The sequence below is a fragment of the Plecotus auritus genome (genome assembly GCF_963455305.1).
Source record: "Plecotus auritus genome assembly, chromosome: 4".
Taxonomy (NCBI): domain Eukaryota; kingdom Metazoa; phylum Chordata; class Mammalia; order Chiroptera; family Vespertilionidae; genus Plecotus; species Plecotus auritus.
Window position 1 is genome coordinate 128,523,834 of NC_137775.1, and position 14,832 is coordinate 128,538,665.

The 14,832-nt window shown below is 40.5% G+C and overlaps 1 protein-coding gene across 4 annotated transcripts in view; it reads left to right on the forward strand.

Annotated features, from left to right (window-relative positions):
• The window catches only part of MKLN1 (muskelin 1), a 223,900-nt gene that overhangs the window by 175,134 nt on the left and 33,934 nt on the right, over nt 1-14,832 (forward strand). The window lies entirely within an intron of this gene.

The following is a 14,832-nucleotide window of genomic DNA, read 5'->3' on the forward strand; positions in this document are numbered from 1 at the left end:
TGGAATTGTGGAACCTTAGTGGTTCTGTTGGCATATTAGGAAACTGAAATTCTCTCTTTTTTTAAATTTTTTTCCATCTCTTTTCCTCCATCCCTCCTTTCTCCCTTCTCTCCTTTTCCTCCTTCCTTACTTCCCTTTCTTCCTCCTTCCCATCTTCCTGTCCCTCTCTCTCCCCCTTTGCCTCTCCTCTCATTTTTCCCTTCTGTTTTAGTTTCTTCCCCATTCCCCCCTTTCTCTCACTGTTTCCCTTGTCTCCCACCCCAGGAGCTTTTGATATGTGGCCAAGATTGAAAATCACTGTCTTCAAGCCTATCTCATTTCTTAGTCAAAGTAACCTTGAGTAAATTGCTTCATGTCTCAGCCTTAGCTTGCATGTCTGTAAGTGTCCAAAATTGCATTTCAAGGAAAATAGTGTCCCTGCTCATGGCAGGGTAGAGATGGGTTGACCCTCTAGTGTAAACTGGTGTTAATTTGGGTACTTCAGTTTTTACAAGAGTATGTCAGTACTACCTAAGTTCAGTACTATCCAGTAATCAAGTCATGTCGGTTTTACCTCCATCTTCTCTGTATTCCCATTGCTACTCACTGGTTTAGGCTATCATCACCTATTTGGCCTCTGTTTCTAGCCTTCCTCTTCCTGTGACTCCTATCCTTCTCCCCAACCCATTCTTCACATTGTAAGCAGAACATAGCTGTTCCCTGTTAACACCAGTAAGTACATAACCATGCATTTTAACGTTTAAAAAATATTTTTTTTTATTGATTTCAGAGAGGAATGAAGAGGGAGAGAGTTAGAAACATCAATGATGAGAGAGAATCATTGATCAGCTGCCTCCTGCATGCCCCGTACTGGGGATCAAGCCCACAACCTGGGCATGTGCCCTGACCGGGAATTGAACCCTGATCTCTTAGTTCATAGGTCAATACTCAACCACTGAGCCATGCCAGCCAGGTGCACTTTAACATTTATACAACAGATTTTTTTTGGTCACCTACTAGATGCTAGATAAGCACTAGAGATACAACTGTAATTAAGCTCTATTTTTATGGAACTTATAGTTGCTCATAGGGAGAAAAAAGTAGACGGACAGCCTTACGTTTTGGTTACTGCTAATAAGGTAAGAAAATCCCTTTTAAAAATACAAACCTGATAGTTTTCCTTCCCTGCTTAAAATCTTTGTTTCTTTTTGTCCTCAGGATTAAGTATAAACTAAGCCTGACTCACAGCTTCCTTAATGATATGCTCCAGCTTACTTAGTTCCAGCCCCATTCTTGCTATCCACCCACACCTTGCCACCAGTTCTTTGTTTCATGACCACTGAATATTAATTCTTTATGTATAGAATACTTTTTCTTGCCTTCGGTTTTCTGCTCATGCTGTTCTTCCTACCTGATCACTCTTCCCTCCTACCTCCAAAAGTTAACTTCTGCTCCTCTTTCATATTTTAGCCTATTGACCATCATCTCCTGAAATTCTCTAACTCCTCAAGCTCAGGTTAGAAATTGAAGCATATAGTTCTAACCTTAGTTGTTAACACAATTCTAGGTATTCACCTTGCAGCATAATCTACTAGTAGACTGTGCTTTTTAAAACCTGTGAAAAGCTCAGCTAAAATACATAGACTTTACTTAAGATTTCTTAAGGAGCATTTAGTCTTTTTAGTACTCCAGATCAAAAAAATCTTTTACTGGATTTAGTTAGAGTTAGACCATTTGGAAAACCTCACATTAGAGGATTATGGTATAATGCAGCGATTTTCAACCTTTTTCAACTCATGGCACACATAAACTAATTACTAAAATTCTGCAGAACACCTACAAATATATTATACTTTTGATTCATTCACACCAGACAGCTATTATTGTGTTGGCTGTTGTCACTTTTTTTATTTGACAATCTAAGGGAAAAGAGGTTAGTGTCCCTGACCAAATAGTCAGGTATTACATGTTTTAAAAATTCTTTCACCACACTGGTTGAAAATCACTGGTATAATGTATTGAACTCCCATAGAATTACTTTTACCTTATTTAAAGTTCATTTAAATTTAATTTTATCTTATTTTGTAAGCCATGAAAAGTCCTTTTAAAGACAAGGCAGGATACTATTTAAATGTCCACATTATTTAATATTCTTAGAAACACTAATTTCATTCCATTACATGGATGCTCTGTAGCTTATTTAAATATTCTATTTATTAACTGTTCTTCTGAAGCTTTTTTTTTACTATAGTTAATTACTGTAATTTGAGATGGACTTAACATATAATTACTATGTTTATATATGATTCAGTAATGTGAGTTATTTGATTAAAACTGCATTTATGATGTGAGTTTCAATTGGATTGTTTGAAATCATAGAAATTTGTTTGAACTTTTGAGGTCACCAATTAGAGATGATATATCTAATTCTAAAATGGTTGCTTCTTGTTATAATTTTTTATTTTGCAGATACTATAAAATCTTACATTGTTGTTCTTTATAATCACTTAAATGAATTATCTCAAGATTGAAGAAACCTCAACTCTTACTTTTTCACCAGAGTATAATAATTGTATGCTCCCCTCAGGAGAAAATTATAATTTAAATGAGAGGATTGGCAGCTGCTTAGAAAGAAGGGATTTATTAGCATTGTGTCTAACACATACATAATTAACATCAAAATTCAGCACATGTAAAATTTGGGTTTATTTCTGAATAACTTGGCAATAAATCCATGGACACAGTGGGTTTAACAGACTCTCCATATGTAAGCTCTCTATTTAACACTAATTGGAAATTATGTTTAGAAGATAGTCTGTCATACCAACATAGCTCTATGGTATGCTATTATAATAGAACTAGAGGCCCAGTGCATGAATTCATGCATGGGTGGGGTCCTGCCGGCCCGCCCTGTTGGGAGCCGATCAGGTGGGGCCGGCGTGGGGAGGGGACGCGGTAGGTTGGCCAGCTGGCCCCAACCCCAATTGGGGTGGGGAGCTGGCTGGGGGGGGGGGGGGGGGCCGCCCCCAATCGGGCCGGTTGGCCAGCAGCATTGCACATCATAGCGACTGGTCGTTCTGGTCGTTCCAGTCATTCCAGTCATTCCGGTGTTCCAGTCGCTTGGCTTTTATATATATAGATTACTTTCTCATGGCTGTATTAAATGCAAGGTAACAAACATATTGAGTCTTCGTCATTTGCCAGATGTTAAGTCAAGCATTGGTGATACAGAGCTCTTACAACCTAATTCCTATTCTAAAATAGCTTTGTGTTTACTTGCTTTGTTCCTTAAATTTGGTTGACTTTATTTTCCCACATCTGCCACTCTTTTTTCTAACCATAGTGGCAGATGGTTATAATTGAAAGAATAGTGAACTGAGAATCAGAAAACTTGGTCTCTTCATCTGGGTCTGCCACTCTTTTCTCTGCAACTTTGGCAAAATTATATAACTTCTCTGGACCTGATTATTCATCTGAAAATGAGGGGATGAGACAGTTGATCTTAAGGCCTCATCTAACTCCGAAATTTTGACAGTTAAATTTCCTACCCTTCTGTTATCAGGCAGTGAAATTAACACAAGTGCTATGTTAGTTATGTCTGCAAGATCCTATTTATCTATAAACATATTTTCATGAACCTTAAAAGCAAAATCTTACTGTCATCTCAGCCCTAGGAATATGCTTTTATTGTGCTAATTGACATTGTGTTTTTAAACATATAAAGTTTTAATGTTTTTGACCCTTTTAGACTTGTATCAATTAACTAAATAAGGCCAATTCATCAGTACAGAGAAGATTATGAGGCTAATGATTTGCTGTCATTAATATAGATTAGTTAACCAAGCTAGAAAATGATAGTGCTTATATTCAACATAACTTGGTTTCATTGCTTTCCATTTAGCATCTTTCATATTTGATATGCCATTCTGCTAAAACTGGATTATGTACATTTTTCTCTCAATATTATTGTAAATAATAACTTTCCATAATTTCTCCCTTTTAATTCTCCCCAGGAGTGTATTTCCTAGTTACAGGCTCATCATGAAAGTACAGTATTCATATTTTTAATATAAAATTTGTCATTTGATAATGTTAAAGTTCACCTTAAACATAAAACATGCAAGAACAATGAAGACAATTTTGAAAATGAAAGGTAATAAAGTAGTATTAACACAACAATTTATATTTATAAAGCTACAGATTAATGAAATGGAATAGAATAGATCATATAAAAATATCTCCAAATACATATGAGAATTTATTGTATGATAAAGTGGTATTTCCACTCAGAGAAGGAAAATGAATTATGCAATAAATGACATTAAGATGCCACTTAGAATTGGTTAAAAATAAAATAAAATCTGCATCTCTGATGTCTATCACAAAAATGCTAGAGAGATTTTAAAAATGTTTTTTGAATCTTTATTGTTGAAAGTATTACAGATGTCCCCCTTTTTCCCCCCTGTTGACCCTCTCCACAGCACTCCCACCCCCTCCTCAAGCCTTCACTGCACTATTATCTGTGTGCATGGGTTATGCATATATGCATATACATTCTTTAGTTAATCTCTTCCCACCCCCCACCCTGAGAATTATCAGTCTGCTGCATGCTTCCATGTTTCTGGATCTATTTTGTTTGTCAGTGTATTTTGTTCATTAGATTTTACATATAAGTGAGATCATGTGATATTTGTCTTCCTCTGACTGGCTTATTTCACTTAGCTTAATACTCTTCAGGTCCCTCCATGTTGTTTCAAAGGGGAAGAGTTTTGTTGTTTTTTTTAGGCCTACGTAGTATTCCATTGTATAAATGTACCATAGCGTTTTTATCCACTCATCTACTGATGGGCACTTGGACTAATTCCAAATCTTAGCTATTGTAAATTTTATGCTTAAGAAATAAAATTATAAGTCTGGTTGTTTTTAATAATTTAGGATTGGGAGAAGACCTTTCTAAATATGATACAAAACCCAGACGTTATTAAAAAAAAAAGTTTTGGTTTTTTTTTACATATTAAAAAATATATGGAAAATATTTATATCAAATAATGATAAACTAACAACTCAGACAAAGGTTAATGTCCTGCTATAAACAAAAAGCTCATACAAACCAATAAAAAGGAATAATTTTCTAGTAGAACATGGCAAATGACATGAACATATAGTTCAAAGAATAAAAAATAATTCAAATAGCCAATACATTTAATTAAAAGATTGCTCACTGAATATTGGTATTTATTAAAATATAACATATGTATACTCTGGGTAAGCAGATTTCCCCCAGGAATTTTTCCTAGTCATATACTGCTACAGATGCATAAAGATAACCTATACAGAGATATTTATTACAGTACTAGAGGCCCGGTGCATGAAATTCATGCACTGGGGGTGGGGGGGGGGGGCAGTTGTCCCTCAGCCCAGCCTGCAACCTGTCCATTCTGGGACCCTCTCACAATCTGGGACTGCTGGCTCCCAACTGCTCACCTGCCTGCCTATGTGATTGCCCCAACCGCTTCTGCCTGCCTGCCTGTTCCCCCCTAACCACTCCCCTGCCAGCCTGATCGACGCCTAACTGCTCCCCTGCCGGCCTGATCGCTCCCAGCTGCCCTCCCCTGCCGGCCCGATCGCCCCCAACTGCCCTCCCCTGCCTGCCCGTTTGTCCCCAACTGCCCTCCCCTGCTGGCCCAGTCGCCCCTAACTGCCTCCCCTGCAGGCCTGGTCACCCCCAACTCCCTCCCCTGCAGGCCTGGTCATCCCCAACTGCCCTCCCCTGCCGGCCCGATCGCCCCCAACTGCCCTCCCCTGCCTGCCCGTTTGTCCCCAACTGCCTTCCCTGCTGGCCTGGTCGCCCCCAACTGCCTCCCCTGCAGGCCTGGTTGCCCCCAACTGCCCACCCCTGCAGGCCCAGTCGCCCCCCAACTGCCCTCCCCTGCAGGCCTGGTTGCCCCTAACTGCCCTCCCCTTAGGCCTGGTCCCCCCCAACTGCCCTCCCTCCCCTGCAGGCCCGGTCATCCCCAACTGCCCTCCCCTGCTGACCATCTTGTGGCGGCCATCTTGTGACCACATGGGGGCAGCCATCTTGTGCAAGGGTGTGACGGTCAATTTTCATATTACCTCTTTATTATATAGGATTGTTTGCAAGAGTAAAAAAATCTGGAAACAGCTCTACTTGTCCACCAGTCAGTAATCAGTTAATAAGTTATGGTTGATGTATTTAGTGAGTTGAATTCATTGTAGCTTAATATAACTGAGATAGATCAATAAATACTATATTGCCCAGTGTCAAAAGTTAGTTAGGATTTTACAAAAAGTAAATGATGAGTGCTAGAAACCCAGGTTCAGGTAAAATAATATAAGTTTTAAACTAGAGTTATTAATGGAGCTTAATAAAGTCTCATTTAATGTTTGAAATATCCCTAATTTAGAAGATAAGAAGGTGGCAGACACTGTTGGTTGCCATTGGCCTTTCTTAACCAAACCATGATTCCTTTAATGGCAAGTTGCCCAGCCCAGGGGATGAATCATGATTAGTCTCAAGCATTCATTGTTCCTTTGCCAGATTCCCTTTCCATGCCTCACATGTGACAGAGTTCTGGCCAATGATATGCAAGGAAAATCTCCTGGAAGACATTAGGGAAAAATGTCCTCCCTAAGGAAGTGATGCTTAGAAGTGGTACTTGGAACTTTCCAAAAATGAGAGGAAGGACCAGACAATTATAGGGATGTTAACCTAATGTCACGATTTAGTTGAATTGCTGAGCCACAACAACTGGGCTGAATTCTACTTTTTAAATTATGTACATTGCATTACTTCTTTAATAATTTTTCCTTGTGAGTTATTTTATAAAGACTAGTTAAGTTTCTTGGCATTTAGTCAAGCTTTTTGGCTGTTGAGTCTAAAAGCTATTAAAATATTATCTGTTGCAAATCTCCTATCCATTCCCCCTCCCCCTGCTACTACCCATTAAAAACTGTTAAATTGAAAAGATAGCCTTATTTTCATCTTGGGAAGAAAATTAATACAGAAGGTGTATTAGTACTTATAACATGTTAGAATGAAAGCTTTTCTTAATCTTTAGGTGTTTTTAGTTTTTGATAACACTATTTTTGTTCAACTAGTTTTTAGTAGTTTTATACTAGAGGCCTAGTGCATGAGATTCATGCACTCAGGGGGGTCCCTCAGCCCGGCCTGCGCCCTCTCGCAGTACGGGAGCCCTCCAGGGATGTTTGACTGATGGCTTAGGCCCACTTCCTTAGCAGCTCCTGGCTGAGTGGCGCTCCCCCTGTGGGAGCGCACTGACCACCATGGGGCAGCTCCTGCCCTTGAGTGTTTGCCCCCTTGTGTTCAATGCGCATCATAGTGACTGTTCATTCCGCTGTCTGGTCGATTTGCATATTAGCCTTTTATTATATAGGATATTTACTAGAGGCACGGTGCACGAAATTCACGCATGGGTAGGGTCCCGAGGCCTGGTCAGCGATCAGGGCCGATTTGTGGGGCGATGGGGCTCCCACTGGCACCCACCTTGGCTGGCCTGGTGCTGCCCACTCGCCAGCCCCAACCCCTGCCGCTGCCATTGGTTGGCTCCCCCTGTGGGGCGATCAGGAGGGCCCCCCCTGGCACCCCCCTTGGCTGTCCTGGGGCCTGCAGGCTGGGGGCAGTCCTGCGTTGAGTGTCTGCTCCCTGGTGGTCAGTGCATGTCATAGCGACCAGTCGTTCCACTGGTTGTTCTGCCAGTCAGTCAATTTGCATATTAAGCTTTTATTATATAGGATTTTTTCCTGTGTTTTTCCTTTTTTTCTTCTGTGTTTTTTATCTTTCCTATATACTAGTGTATGTTGTTTGGCTACTCTCCTCACCTTCTTTTATCCAGGCTACATCCCTCCTCCCTCCCCTCTGATCTCTGTCAGTCTGTTGCATGCTTCCATGCCTCTGGTTCTATTTTGGTCATCAGTTTATTTTGTTCATTAGATTCCACATACAAGTGAGATCATATGGTACTTGTCTCTCTCTGACTGGAATATTTCACTTAGCATAATGCTCTTCAGGTCCATCCATGCTGTTGAAAAGGATAACAATTCCTTCTTTTTTTACAGTGTGTAGTATTCTATTGCGTAAATGTACCACAGCTTTTTTTTTATTCACTCATCTACTGATGGCACTTAGGAGTGTGCAGGAGGCAGTCAATAGATGATGTTTCTCTCTCATCCATGTTTCTATCTATCCCTCTCCCTTTCTCTTTCTCTAAAAATCAATAAAACATTTATTTTTAGTAGAATTCAAACAACATAAAGAGCTACAAAATAAAAAGTATTTCTGCCAAAATAGCAAACTAACACAGGCTCTTCATTCTCTTCCCTAAAACCAACTCTGGAAAAATAAGGAAAGGCAACTGGCCTTCAGAAACTCTTTAAATGAGATAGAAGACTTTCTCTCCCCTAAATTAACTTGAGTCAGTTCTTATTCCTTCACTGTAGAAACTAGCAGGAGTAATCCATCCCACTAGTCCCAGAATCCAAAGAACATTATGCATTATGACAGTGCACAATCCCTATGGGAGCTAAGAATTGATAAAAATAGATGTGGACGACTGTCATCGGAAAGGGACTGGGACTGAGGTGGGTGTGCCCTGTCATGGTCTGGAATGTGTGGGTTCTTTTTTTTTTTTTTTAATCCTTACATAAGGACATTTTTATTGTGTTTTTTCTTTGAGCGAGAGAGAGGGAGAGAGAAAAACGAACATCTTTGTGGAAACATCAATAGGTTGCCTCCCATACACACCCCCAATGGCGATCAAACCCATGACTAGCAATGTGCCCTGACTGGGAATTGAACCCAAAACCTTTTTGGTGTATAGCACAAGCTCCATCTGAGCCACCTAGCCCTGGGTGAATGTGTGGGTTCTTGACTTTGTGCAGGAAATAAGTGATAAATGGTGATGAAATTATCTTGAGAAAATTTGTTGCCTGAAGAATAACACTAGGACCAAAATTCTAAGCAATAAAAACAGTGAGGGAGGGGAAATGGGGCACCATATAAATTCTGGAATTGTGATTGGACTTACAGGGAAGAAAATACTCTCTATTATTAAAACTTTTTTCAGCCAAAACCGGTTTAGCTCCGTGAATAGAGCGTCGGCCTGCGGACTGAAAGGTCCCAGGTTCGATTCCGGTCAAGGGCATGTACCTTGGTTGCGGGCACATCCCCAGTGGGGAGTGTGCAGGAGGCAGCTGATCGATGTTTCTCTCTCATCGATGTTTCTAGCTCTCTATCCCTCTCCCTTCCTCTCTGTGAAATATCAATAAAATATATTAAAAAAAAATTTAAAAAAAAAAAACTTTTTTCATTCCAAAATATATTATACAAGGCTCAAAATCTAATGGATCTTTATTTTCTTTCATGCTTTCTTTTCCTGTGTCATATATCACTACCACTGTTTCTTATATCCCATGTCATTTTTTCTTGGATTCCATTTTTTGGTTTGTTTTATTGAAATAGCTCCTCAAAGAATTTGTAAAGATTAAAGATTTATTGAGGTGAAATAACTTGATAATATGAAACTAGTATTGAAACCAGTGGTTTAATATCCTCATTTGACTGCAATTTTTCATTTTTTGCTTTGAAAAACAGTGTCTTGATTTAGGTGCTTAGCATACATATTATTATGAGTTATTATGTCATCTAACTGGCTAGCACAAAATCAATACTACAGCACAGTGACAACAGTAGAAGAGATAAATTGGACTTTATAAAAATGAGAAACTTTTGTGCTTCAAAGGATACCATCAAGAAAGTGTAAAGACAACCTCTAGAATGGGGGAGGGGTAATTCTGCTAATTATAAATCTGATAAGGGACTTGCATCCAGAGTATATAAAGAACTCTTAAAATCTATCCTATATAATAAAGAGGTAATATGCAAACTGATCATCATGCCCTCACAAGATGGCTGCCTATGACCAGGCCGCCAGGGGGGTTAGTGAGGGACGACCAAATGACTGAACAAGCAGGCTGTGTGGGGCAACCAGGCCAGCAGGGAGGTTAGTGAGGGATGACCAAATGACTGAACAAGCAGGCTGCATGGGGCGACCAGGCCGGCAGGGGGGTTAGTGAGGGATGACCAAACGACTGAACAAGCAGGCTGCATGGGGCAACCAGGCTGGTAGGGGGGCAGTTGGGGGCGACCAGGCCAGCAGAGGGACAGTTGGGGGCAATTAGGCTGGCAGGGGGGGCAGTGAGGGGCAACTAGGCTGGTGGGGGTGGGCAGTTGGGGGCGACCAGGCCAGCAGGGGAGGCAGTAAGGGGTGACCAGGCTGGCAGGGGGGGCAGTTAGGAGCAACCAGGCCAGCAGGGAGGGGGCAGTTGGGGGCGACCTGGCCAGTAGGGGGGGGCAGTTAGGGGTGATCAGGCCGGCATGCAGAGGCAGTGAGGGGCGATCAGGCTGGCATGGGGGGGGGGCAGTTAGGGGCAACTAGGTAGGCAGGCAGGTGAGCAATTAGGAGCCAGCGGTCCAGGATTTTGAGAGGGATGTCTGACTGCTGGTTTAGGCCCGATCCTGGGGATTGGGCCTAAACTGGCAGTCGGACAGCCCCCGAGGAGTCCCAGATTAGAGAGAGTGCAGGCTGGGCTGAGGAGACCCCCCTCCCATGCATGAATTTTGTGCACCGGGCCTCTAGTATATATATAAAAGCCTAAGCGACCAGTCACCTGGTCACTATGACCTGCACTGACCACCATGGGGGTAGACACTCAATGCAGGAGCTGCCCCCTGGTGGTTAGTGCGCTCCCACAGTGGGAGCACCGCTCAGCTGACTAAAGGGCACCAGACCAGGGCTCACGGCAGGCGAGTGGCTGCTGAGCTCCGCTGTGGTGGCACGATCCTCTCCTGATCGATCGGTACTAATGACCCTGTAGCAGGCATAGCTGGGCTGGGGCCAGGATGAGCGGGAGTGGCAGGCGGTGTTGGACTGCTGGCTTGGGCCCAATCCCCGCAGGCCATGCTGAGGGACCCTACTGGTGCAAGAATACGCGCACTGGGCCCCTAGTTCAATAATAAAGAAACAAATAACACACTTCTAAAATAGGCAAAGGATTTAAATAGACATTTCTCCAAAGAAGATATACAAATGGCTGATAACCACATGAAGAGATACCTAACATCATTAATCATTCAAATGCAAATCAAAACCACAATAGGATATCACTCTATATCCACTAAGATGTAGTAAAAACGATGGACAATAGCAAATGTTGACGATGTGGAGAAATTAAAACCTTTTTAAATTGTCGGACATGTCAAATGATGCAGCCTATTCCATGAGGAGTTGGGAATGGGGAATGGGGAGTGACCGTTAATGTATATAGGGTTTCCTTTTGGAGTAATTAAAATATTCTAAAATTAGATTGTGATGATGGTTTTCCAGTGGGTATACTAAAAAATACCAAGCGGTACACTTTAAATGGGTGAATTTTATGGTATGTGAAATATATCTCTATAAACATGGTAGTCTTACCTACCTGAGTATTGTAAACCTGCCCACTGCTTAAACGACCCTTGTCATTTTTCTCTTCTGATACTAAGGTGCTTTTAGGCAAAATGTGACCATATGGAAAAAAACGGAAGCATGTACAACTTGTTCTTACATTCTTCTATGTTCTTATATTTCTTCCCCAGCTCAGTACTATTTTAATCCCCTCTCTTTGATGACTCCACCCCCACTTAGGGAATTCAAAATATCTTTCTCCACTGATTTCCATTTCGCTCAAAAATTTCCATTTCCTCAGTGGGTCCTTATTTAAAGTAAGCAGTTTGTTGCATTAGTTTCTAACACATAATCTCTGATATTTGCATTTTAAAAGATTATAGAACAAAGGTCAATAAACTATTTCTATAATAAACCAGATGTAAGTATGGCGTGTCCCCCCAAAAATGTGTACACACTTTGAATGATTATAAAGTCAGTACTTACTAACATACAGTTCATTTTCAAATTTTAAAAGAATCTATAGAAATGACTCAATTTTTTTGTCAATACCTGTTTTAGAACTGATGACCGTCCTGGTCCAGGCACTGTTGATAACACAAAGCAATGGAATCACAAACATCAAGAATCATTTCCTTTGGTATTTGTGTGCCCCCCGTTTGTTGACTCTTGCAGTTTTGTACTATAAACTTTATCTTTTATGTATCCCCATAAAAGAAAAGTCTAGTGAATTTTTTAGGATAAATTTTCTTTGTTCAGAGCTTAGTCTGGCTTTACCCATTATTTCAAATCAGTTAAACCTGAAAAGGAGTGAAAATTAAGTGAGTTATCAGCTGTTAAAGTGTATATACATTTTGGGGGACACCCTACCTATATTTTGAGTTTTACCAGCCATAAGTGTTCTGTTGCAGCTACTAAGCCTTGCTACTATAGGGTGAAAATAGCCAGAGATACAATGTAAATGAATTGATGAGGCCTTATTTGACCCTGATCAGATCAAGCCATAGTTTGCCAATCTATATTATAGATTTCTTAATTTTAAGGCTCAGTATTAAGACAAAATGGGAGAAAGAAATTTAAGTGCAATAAATTTAGGCAGTTATGTCCTCCACTTCCACCACTAATAAAAAATTATTTCATTTTCACCTGGCCGGTGTGTCTCAGTGATTGAATCAGGAGATCACAGTTCTATTCTTGGTGAGGGCACATGCCCGGTTGCAGGCTCATCCCCAGTAGAGGGGGTGCAGGAGGCAGCCAGTCAGTGATTCTCTCTCATCATTGATGTCTCTCTCTCTCTCTCTCTCTCTCTCTCTCTCTCTCTCTCTCTCTCTCTCTCTCCCTCCCTCCCTCCCTCCCTCTCTGAAATCAATAAAAATATGTATATTTTTATAAAGTGATTACATATTTTTACAGTTTTATCTTTTTTCCAAGGTTATTTTAGGAATAGAGGTCAAAATCTTGGCCCTTTGAAAGTTTACCAAGACTTATTAAGAAAATATCAGAGTTTACATAAACACTAAGGAGTATGGCACGAGGGTCTAGGTTTTTGTTAAGATTGGGTCTGTGTTTGAATGAATATAAATATACATAAATATACTTGTGTATGGATGCATACAAATTATTGTTTTGTGTGTATAATCTTTAAATACACTTACTGTGGAATACATTTGGATGTTCTCTAAAATATCTCAAATTTATTGAATAGCAGTTTAAGAGGACACATGAATTTAAGGTAAATTGGAAAAAAATAAATATAGTATGGCTAGCATCTCCTATTCTGAATTGATTTGAGATATTTTTCTTTAGTTTGATGTTTGTTTAGCTTTCTGAGCATATGATAATTGTTTATCTATAAGAAATGTAGTGTTGCCCTGGCTGGCGTGGCTCAGTAGTTAAACCGTCGGCCTGGGCACCAGAGGGTCATGGGTTTTATTCTGGTCAAGGGCATATACCTGGGTTGCAGGTTCAATCCTGGGTCCCTCTCCGAGCATGTGAGGGAGGCAACCAATATATGTTTCTCTCTTACATTGATGTTTCTCTCTCTCTTCCTCTCTTTCTTTCTCTCTCTCCCTGCCCTCCCCTTTCACTCTCTGAAAATCAATGGAAAATGTCCTTTGGTGAGGATTAACAAAACAAAAAAAGAAAGAAATGTAGTGTTGAAACAATACATTGTTTTAGATACATGGCAATTATGTTTAATATAAAATTATATTTCAACTAATATCCTATATAATAAAGATGTAATATGCAAATGGTCGTTACGCCGTGAAGCATAACAACTGACTGTGTAATGACCGACTGCGTAACGACTGGATCACGGGTCAGCAGGATAGTGGGGCAGTGAGCTACAAGCGGGCAGCGGAGAGCTACAGGAGGGGGCAGGGCGGCAAGGTATGAGGAGGGGCGGGGGGACAGAGGGAGCTACAGGAGTGCAGGGCAGCGGGCAGAGAGCTACAGGAGGGTGGCAGCGAGCTACTGGCTACAAGCGGGCAGTGGAGAACTATAGGAGGGGCAGGGCAGCAAGCTATGAGGGGGGAGGGAGAGCTACAGGAGGGTGGGGCAGTGGGCGGAGAGCTACTGGTGAGCTACTGGCATATGGATTCGTGCGCAGGGCTACTAGTTTCCAAATAACATGGATGAGAACAATTTACATTTGCCATATCAATGTTTTACAAATTTCTGGGTAATGCAGAATGACCATCATTCATTTAATGGATTTCAAAAAAAAAAAATAAAACATTAACTCTAGGGAGTTCGATCTACTCTGGAAAATATATTTGGGGCATATTATACACCAACATTTTTTTTTCTTGGAAATTATGTCATTTCATATTATATCATGACAAATATTTTAAATGCTTCTGACCATATTAAACAAATCTGTTTCAGTTTTTGTCAAATTTTGTTTTTCCAGATCAAGATTTGAATATTTTATCTCTATTATTAAATTAGAGCTGACCCAGATAATAAATCAGTTCAAGTATTGCCCTTTTTCTCAGTCAAAATGATTACATTGCATTCTTCCTTCTATCTCTTTTTTAGCTCCATTCTGGTAGTTATCATTTATTTATTCTGTCAACAAATAGTTGATAACTATTGTATGGCAGCCATTAGGAACAAAATCATGAACCAAATAACCTTGGCCCTTGTACAGCCTATATTCTAGAGTGGAGAGAAAACAATAAACCATTATTTGTTTGTTTACATTTATTTATTTTACCTTTTTTTTTTTAACCTGAGAATGTGTTTTTTTATTTTAAAGAGAGAGGAAGGTAGAGAGAGAGAAACATCAATTGGTTGCCTCTGGTACCTGCTCTAACCATGCCCCATGGGATAGAACCCCCATCCTGGATGTGTGCCCTGACCTGGA